A 9,006-nucleotide genomic window follows, 5' to 3' on the forward strand; every position below is an offset into this window, starting at 1 on the left:
TCCTCCACACCCCTAAACCAAACAACATAGCCACTCCCAAGACAGGGGAACACAGGGACAAAAGCCTACCTCCTTTCCTTTCCTGCATAGTTTTCCCTGCAGAGACACAGGAAGCTGTCTGGGAGTAGACAATTTCCGCACCACAGTGGAAATCTCTGGTGTGGAAATTGAAAGGCAATAATTTTCTGCCTTTCCCTTTATTCCCGACTGTGAGCCACTAACTTTCATCTTGTATGAGGAGTATTGAGCTGGTATAAAAGGCATAGACAATGCACTTTCCAGTAGCCACCGCACTGCACGGATAGTCTGTAAATTGACCCATTACCCATCCCCTCCAGCAACAATGCAGTATTGTTCCTTTGGTGAAATCGTATTCCAAAGACAGCCGACTAATGAAAGATCTGAAGATGATGGACACCTTGGATTGCACATAAAGCATTACTATGTGATTAGGCCGGAAGAGCTGCAAAGTTTATTTTTATTTTCTTGGAGGGGAAGGAAGGGGAATGGTGCCTGTAGACCTTGTTAAGTTCTCGCCTCCTTACAGAATGGAGTACAAAGGATGCCAATCTACCATTTATTTCTTCCCGCTTGATCAAACCATGGACTCCCTGACTGCCAGCAACCCTAAGAAGGCTTTATCCTCCCTCATTCCTAAACCTGAAACAAAACCAAGGTGAGAAAGGCTACAAATATGAAGGGCTGCATATATGTTAAGCTGGTGGAGATTATAATCTACTAGTTTAACAACTGGAGATCAAGGAATTCCAGGGGAGTATTAAGGCATGTAGAGTAAAGACAAAATTAAGCTGGCCACCACAGTGAAAGTTGTGTTGGGATGTCACTGTCAAAGGCTTCAACAAAACCAAAGTTAAGATGAAAAGCAGTGTTTTCAACTTTGATGGGAACAGTCGTATTTCTTCACTGAGCTGCGGGACTAGGTGATTTGTTTAATCTGTTGTCAGACTGTGTCTGTGCAAAGCAGCACACCGTGTGACACCACTTCATATCCTGCCGTCACGACAAGTACGGTGCATTAACTGGAAAGATGCAAGACAAGAAAGTGGATCAGTTGAAGGCGTCGCTTGGAAAACAGCAAGAATTTTCCCAAAAGCCTGCGAAAACAGAAGAAGAAACGATGAGAGCAAGCTTCATTATTTCCCATCTGGTTGCACCGATTGTGAACAAATTTTTGCTTGAATCCGCAGGCGCTATCTCTCGGCAAAAGGAGTTCGAAAAGATAAGCCTTTCACCCAGTACGGTTGCGGAGAGAATTACTGTGATAGGCCATGACACTGAAAACATCTTAATGAACCAATGTCGGGGCTTTCAAACCTTTTCTCTCGCCATTGACTAAAGCACTTATATTACAGATAACACCCAGTGTCCCATCTCCATTAGGAGCATAGACAAAAATCTCAATGTGACAGAAGAGCTACTGGACATTGCCTCAATGAAAGGCACCACTGCAGGAGCGGATGTCATTTCGGTGCTTGAAGGAGCTGTCGAACGCACCGGCTTGCAGTACGAGCAGATGGTGTGTGTGGCAACCAATGATGCTCCGTCAATGGTCGGAAGCAGGAGTAATCTTGTAGGATGTTTGAGAACAAAGCTTGAAAAGCTTGGATTCGCCTGACAGTTTGTGGCGGTGCACTGCATCTTACATCAAGAACCACTCTACAGCAAGACCCTGAATATGAAATCTGTCCTGGACGTTGTGTTTGGTGCAGTGAGCTTCATTCTTTCAAAAGCATTCAGGCATGTCAGTTCACCTCTCTTTCAGAAGAAGAATGCAATCATAAGGAGATCTTATACCACATGAACGTGCACTGGCTAAGCCGCGGAAAAGTGCTGAAGAGATTTTTTTTAACCTCGGAAAGGAAATCAACAACTTCTTGAAAGAGAAAAATAAGTCAATTGCTTAGCTGTCAGATGAGAAGTGGCTTCATTTCCTTGCCTTTATTACAGACATATGTGATCCCCTGAACATCTTGAAAGTAAAGTTTCAGGGAAAACAAAAAATCCTAACGAAAATAAGCGAGGACATTTGTGCATTTCAGGCTAATTTACAACTCTGGCAGGGCCAAATGAAAGCGAATAAGCTGGGCCACTTTCCAACTCTCAAGTCACTAAGAAATGTTGAACAAGAATCTTGCGATGTTTTTGCAGATTTGCTCCACAATCTCGAGGAAGAATTAAAGATTCAATTTCAAGACATCCGCAGCCTCTCCAAACAGTTCAAAATTTTCTCTCTGTCCTTCGCTGTCCAAGTCAACGATGTTGAGCCAGAGTTACAAATGGAGCTTATCCAACTTCAAGCAAGCACCACATTACAACAAAAGTTTGAAGACGTAGGTGCCTCGGGGTTTTACATTTTTTTAGATATTACAATTTTTCCGCCTCTGCGGCACCAAGCAACAAGGATGATTGCCATGTTCGGGAGTACCTACTTGTGCGAGCACCTCTTCTCTTTATTAAAGTCAACAAATCTGCACTGCGTTCAAGGATGACAGACCACCACCTCAGAGCCACCATGCCAGATATTGCATCCCATGTCTCTGCTAAGCATTACCAAACCTCAAGCGAGCAGCATGCTTACAACTGAAGGGCAATTCCTTTGATTAAAAAGAAAAAACCTCTTCTTGATAAGGCCAATTATCTTCATAGCATCTTTTTTTAACACACTGCAAGATTGATGCTCACACCACCAGTCCCCCCCCCCCCCCCCAAGAAATACACCATTGTTATTGAAACTCTCCCCTCTTTTTTATTTATAACCGGCTTCTGACCCGCAGGGGACGAAATTTTCTCTGCGGCCTGCATAGCAATATGAGTTTGAGACCCCTGGTATATACGTACATCAAGGGCAGGAGGTGCATTTTTCGAATCAATCGTTCTGCTTAAAGGGACAGAAGACTGCTGACTTTTAAGAACCCAACTTTTTTTGCCCCAACGGAAAGCTTGCTGCCTAAGGCACTGTATTTCGCAACCGTTTTATTGGAAACGCTGTAGGAAATTTTTCAGAGAATTTTTTAATCAGTGCATGCTCCCGTTCTTATGTAGTCCCGATGCTGGAAACCATGATCAGCGAGTGCGATGGCGATTGCACGTCGGCAAAGGCGCTGTAACAAGAACTAACATAAATCTCACCTGCCAGACAGTAATAAGATATGTTTAGTATATGGAGTAACGTCCATTTCATTTTCCGCACCCAAAGCTGTTGTGGCACACCTTGTTGAAAGTTTTAGAAGACTGTGGTTGCCGCTCCATCCAAGAAATTCAGAACAGTGTGGCATCATCTAGTTACAAAAGCTAAAAGCACATGGCCGACGATGTGAAGGGAGCGTTCCTTTTTCATCAAATGGTGCACTGGAGAGTGTAAACTACAATAAAACATAACAAACACTTGTGAAAGAAAAAAAACACTGTGCACTTAAAACAAATAAGCAATATTTTACCAAGATGTGGTCATGTGGTGGACTACTGTGATAATGGCGGGTTTCGCCACAAGATGGCATTTTATGAGATTTTCAAGGCCAAATTAAAATTGGAAATCCTTGTTTCTTTGATATTGCAGTGCTCAATTCTTACAGTTTGAGGCACGATCTTTTCATTTCCGCTATAATCTCATGACACGTTTTGATCAGCGTTTGGTCCCTTTAATAGCGTCCCCTTCTTGTTCCCAGAGTGCATGTGCACAGAAAATTATTGTTAGTAGAGATAAGCAGGGTTTCATCTGCATATTGGTAAATCTGTGCTGAATTTGTAATGCTGGTAAGATCATTACCATGAATATTTAATAAAATAGCCATAAAATAGAGCTCTGGGAAACAGCAGTACGTGTAAAAAATTTACTGCTTTGCACAGCTCTACACATCACCATTTCAGATCGCTCAGAAAGATAGCTGTTTAAAGTTTCAGACTACATTCAGATCTTGTTTTTTATCTTAAACGTCCCCAAACATTCGCCAAAATGTCAGAAAAAAAATTATTCATGATTCGCAACAGCACAGCAAACGTGGACAGAAGGAAGACAAGACAGGCGCTATCACTTTTCGCAGCGCTGTTGTGAACTATGAACCTATACCAACTTGCCCAAGTCTCTTTACCGGCCAGAAAAACTATATTCCAACTTTATTTCACATTTTCAGTTCAAGGTGAAACTTTGTCTTTGTCTCTGACATTAATTTTTAAAGCTGGTAATCTTGCCCCACCTTAATAATATAATTACTCTGCTAACCTTTCAATATTTGATGTTTGTAATGTTATCAGCTATTATGCTTTAGGTACATAAACTGCGTAAGAACCGCCACAAGACAAATAGGTGGCTCTTGAAGGCAGTGCTTAAGGGAAGTTAACTGGTGCCCTTATAGATAAGCTACAGAACTACTACAGCCTCACCATATGAGCCTATGTGAGAGACAGAGACCTTTGGGGAATGGAACAAGCCACAGTTCCTACAGTCTCACTGTAGCTCTACACGCCAGCATCCTGGGGACGGTCTGTGTGCGCCGTGTGGGCTGTTGTGGTGAGGATTAAAAAAAGTTGAAGCACTGGGTCAGTGGAGCTATGTGCACAAAAAGGCAAGCAGCCACATGAGCAAACATAGACGCCACCATGTCTCCAGGAGGCCTAGCTACGCACCTGTGTTTTAGGCATGTACTTATTTCCCTATCGTTGACGTGTTCTGAAAGCTCTATTTTTGTTTTCCTCAAAGTAAGATATTGCTCAACCTTGTGTTACAGGAACAGTGATAACTTTATTGGATCAATATTTTGAAATGAAATTTTTTGCACTCATGCAGTTAATAAGAGAAATAAATCCAGAATTCTAGAACTTACAGCCCACTATTGGGCCAGGTGTGATTAATCTCTAATTTTTTCCTCATTTTTAGTTTTTCAAAGATTATGCTCCCAGTATTCATCACATTGCATTTAAACAAGTTCATTGCATAGGTCACACATGCAGCTACATAAATACGAAAGCTTTTCTCAAATTGCCATTTCAGTGGCTACTTACTGTTGGCATGACTAACAATTTTAAATAGTATGGCAGCTTATAGAGTCTCTATATGAGCAAGTATTTAAAAAGCTGGTGTTGAATTTCAAAACTGATTTTTCATTTGTGGTGTTGGAAGTGGTAAGGGAATATGTCTACTTAAGGCAGGTTAATAACCGCAGATCTGGATCATGAGAGTGAAATAACGAACTATAAGAATGGGGTAGAGCGTATTTGGCAAGTTCTCTCAGATCATGAATAGCAGTTCGCAATGTCCCACAAGAGAAATCTATATAACACCTGTATCTTAACAGTACTCACATATATGAAGCAGAAACATGGGGGCTAATGAAAAGGGTTCAACTTATATTGAGGACAATGCAGCTGGCTATGGAAAGTAAAATGATATATTTGTAACATTACGAGAAAGGAAGAAGGCAGAGTGGGTCAGGCAACAAGCGCGGGTTAATGGCATTCTAGTTGGAATCAAGAAGAAATGTGCTTCGATAGGGCATTTAATGCGAAGGCAAGACAACCAATGGTCATTAACAGTAATGAGTAAATTCCTAGCGAAGGCAAGCATAGCAGTGGGCAGCAGAAAGTTAGGTTGGCAGAGGAGATTAAGGAGTTTGCGGGGATAGGGTGGCCGCAGCTGGTACAGGACAGGGACAATTGGATAGATATGGAAGAGTATGCCCAGCATTGGGCATAGTCGGGCTGATGACGATGATGGCCTCAACAACAAAAAGGCCACAATTAAAACCCACAGCCAGCTGAACAGGCCACAATTAAAACCCACAGCCAGCTGAACGCTTTTTTAACATCACGAAAACGGCAAATTGAAATCTTTTTTTTATTGAAACTGGAATCAAGAGAATTGGACAGTCTTTATAACAATATTTGGGTACTGGAGCATGCAACACACCCAAACTGATGCTCACTTCGTAAATCAAATATGCAGTCATTACTGATAAAGTATGTTTTATATAGTGATAGCACACAGCTGATGGAAGTGCGTGTGGTTACAGCTCCGTACCTGGCAAGTCAGTGTTCAACGAGCAGTGCCGACGAGCTTTGAGCTCGTTTTCGTACTGTCGGGCGGGAGTTCATTTTACGACGTGCACTCGTAGTAAACATTTTCGCCTTTCCTGGTGCTTCTCCACTTGTTCCTTCCCACGGAGAGCTCGTCGGTCGCGTTGCCGCTGCAACCGCTGCGGTGTTTACGAGCATGGGAGCAGCCATGTTGCGCGAGCGTGACTTCCCCTGCTGTGATTTTTTTTCTGTTGAACTGCACTTCGTCATTGACGACTCATTCCGTTTCGTATGGTAAACATAGGCCTAATAACTTTGTGCAACTTTTTTATATCTAGCTTCATCACTCTTTTTTTTAAATTCTGGACACGTCCTCATCGGGGTTGCGCGACGACACCGCCAAGACGACCGCTGGCGATTTTTGCCTTTGGTCTGAGTAATCGTTGTGCGATTTGTGAGCACTTTGGGCTATTAATAACTTCAAAGCACTGAAAGACAAGCGCCTATGCAGCTACTATGGCCAATGGAGCGGGCGCATTGGGATAAGCACCGTAATCAGGGAGCATTGCCGCTTGCGGCTTAGGCGGCCACTGGGGCCTTGTCGAGGGTCAACCGAGGTGGGTTCGAGCCGTGGGCCAATCTGGTTTATCGCTTCTCGGCCTTTTGGCTAAGATCATGTGTAGAATCTGTTCTTATCAGCTTAATATCTGATACGGGTCAAATAGGCCCTTGATATTAAACTTATTTTTGGAATGCGGCGGAGTGCTTGAGGCTTGCCTCACCTCTGCCACGGGTTGGCCCAGCATAGCACTACAGCTGGGATCGGCCCACTCACCCCACTCGGGGTGAGTACAATTCAAAATCGAAAAATAGAATCTCATGTTGCACTTTCTATGTTTATGCTGTTGCCGCAGACGGCTGGCGAATGACATCCGTTCGGTGGCAACTTTCAGTGTTCAGTTTTCTCTTCTTTCCCTCCGTGCTTTATCGCTTCCTGCACGGCACGGCACGGCACGGTTCGGGTGTCCACTGAGATATGTGAGAAGGTTACTGTGTCATTTCCTTTCCTCAAAAACAAGTGAGCCGACCACTTTGCAAAGGCTGTTCGTGTTCACGAAGTGTGTATGTCCATAACACTGGCAGCACGGCCGGTGGCGATTGTCTGCACGGCCGGGTCATCATCCGAGCGCAGCAGGGCCTCCCAGGTCTTGAGGTCCTCTAAGCCGCGGAGACGCTCAATCTTTCATGAACGTGGCGTTGGTGTCCAACTGCAAAAGCCTGCTTTGATTGCGTCGCATGCAATTGAGGTCGCATGCAGTTAATATGCTCGATTTCAAAAAGAGACGATTACAGGACTGGTGTAGTAGGTTAAGAGTAGTTAAGAAATGGGAAGAAGAAAATTGGAGGTTCATTCGAAGATATTGAGCACGCTAGGAATTACTTGCTAGGTGACACCGTTCAACCACCGCGATACAGAGAGAATGTTGATGACTACCTCTCCGAGGAAACTAAAGATCATAAGCATCTGTTGTGAGTAGATGGCTACAGATGGCAGCACGTCAGTAGAGCGTATCATATGAACTTTTGAAAAGGTTGATCGCGAGAGATTGATCACCAAATGAACGCTGCGGCCTAGGTATTGCTGCAGTGCCGCATGTCAGCGCTAATTCATTCATTCCACATCTCTCTCTCTCACCACGAATTTCAAAGCGCGTGCATGGAGGAAGTTTTTTCCATTTTTCCTTCTGCGTGCCTCCTTCGGGAGAAAGAAGCGGCGGCGCTGTCGTCGCCCGCACTTGAAGCGGGCGCGCTCGTCGTCTGCTACTGCGCATCGCTTCGCATTGCTTTCGTCGCGGCACCTTGCCTCTTTCGTGCCTTATTCTGCGTCAGTGTCTTGATGATGCCGCCCAAGCGGAGGTTAAACCACTGTTACGCGCCAGGCTGCACAACTGGATACGCAAGAACAGCCCAAGAGCGGAAGTTATCTCTTTTCAAGGCTCCCGTAGATGAAACCCAAAGGCTTGTTTGGCGGCGAAATCTGCGCAGGCTTGACAGGCCGCTTGGCCCCGATTGTGCAGTTTGCGAACTCCACTTTGAACCGCACCTCATTTTGAGGGATTATGGCCACGTTGTAGATGGAAAGGAATTAAGTCAGATACCCGAGGGGGACTGCAAATCTCGCCCCCTAATCCAACCCTTCTCCCGAACTTGCCCGCCTATTCGAGCAAGACAACTCCGACTCCAGGGTTCCAAAGAAAAAGACGGCAGCAAGAGGAGCCATGCGATACCAGATGTAAAGTTCGGACCGCGATCAAGAGAGAGATCATGGTGCGGACGTTGCAGTGGGCAACGAAGAATGCGGAGGTGTTGCCGCAACGCACAAAGTTGTTAATGTCGCAGACCTGCGTGGACTCACACCTCCTTCGAAATCTTGGGCGCTGCATGAGTTCCCTGGATTTACCGGAGTGTGCTACGTGTGCTGTGCACTAAATGCTGCGACGAATGAAATTACTGTCGCAAGAGCAGTGTTTTTCGACACTGAGGCCGAAAGCACCGTAACGTGCAAGGTGCATCTTTTGGGCAAGCTAGTGTCATTTCAGCAAGCTGAAGATGTCCTAAGGAGGGCAGCTAGCATTCCGATTTGTTGCGGAGCAGCAGAAGAGTCGTCGGTATCGTCTGAATTGACGAAAGGTCTTTTTGCACAAACGGAAACTAATGGAGGCATCTACTTCAGCGTGAACTGCATTGGGAAAGCACCAAAAGGTGAGCACAAGCTGAACACAATTGTTCTGCTAAAGTTTAATTTGAGGGAGAAAAATTGTTTTTAGCGCAACACAGCGCTTGCCTCGACCTGCATACAGAAGGCACTGTGTTCTCTATTGCGCTAAAAATTTTCCACCCTCAAACATGAACGAATTAACCTGCCGTCAAATTAGCACCGCTAAACTTAGTTTGTGACATGACTTTAACAGGTTC

General features: G+C 44.6%; 1 non-coding gene across 1 annotated transcript; it reads left to right on the forward strand.

Annotated features, from left to right (window-relative positions):
• The first annotated feature begins 6,677 nt into the window (after window positions 1-6,677).
• On the forward strand, window positions 6,678-6,866 carry LOC144116609 (U2 spliceosomal RNA). Its single transcript, XR_013311934.1, has one exon. It is a non-coding gene; the product is annotated as a U2 spliceosomal RNA (small nuclear RNA).
• The last annotated feature ends 2,140 nt before the right edge of the window (window positions 6,867-9,006 follow it).

The sequence above is a fragment of the Amblyomma americanum genome, chromosome 1, assembly GCF_052857255.1.
Source record: "Amblyomma americanum isolate KBUSLIRL-KWMA chromosome 1, ASM5285725v1, whole genome shotgun sequence".
Classification (NCBI taxonomy): Eukaryota; Metazoa; Arthropoda; class Arachnida; order Ixodida; family Ixodidae; genus Amblyomma; species Amblyomma americanum.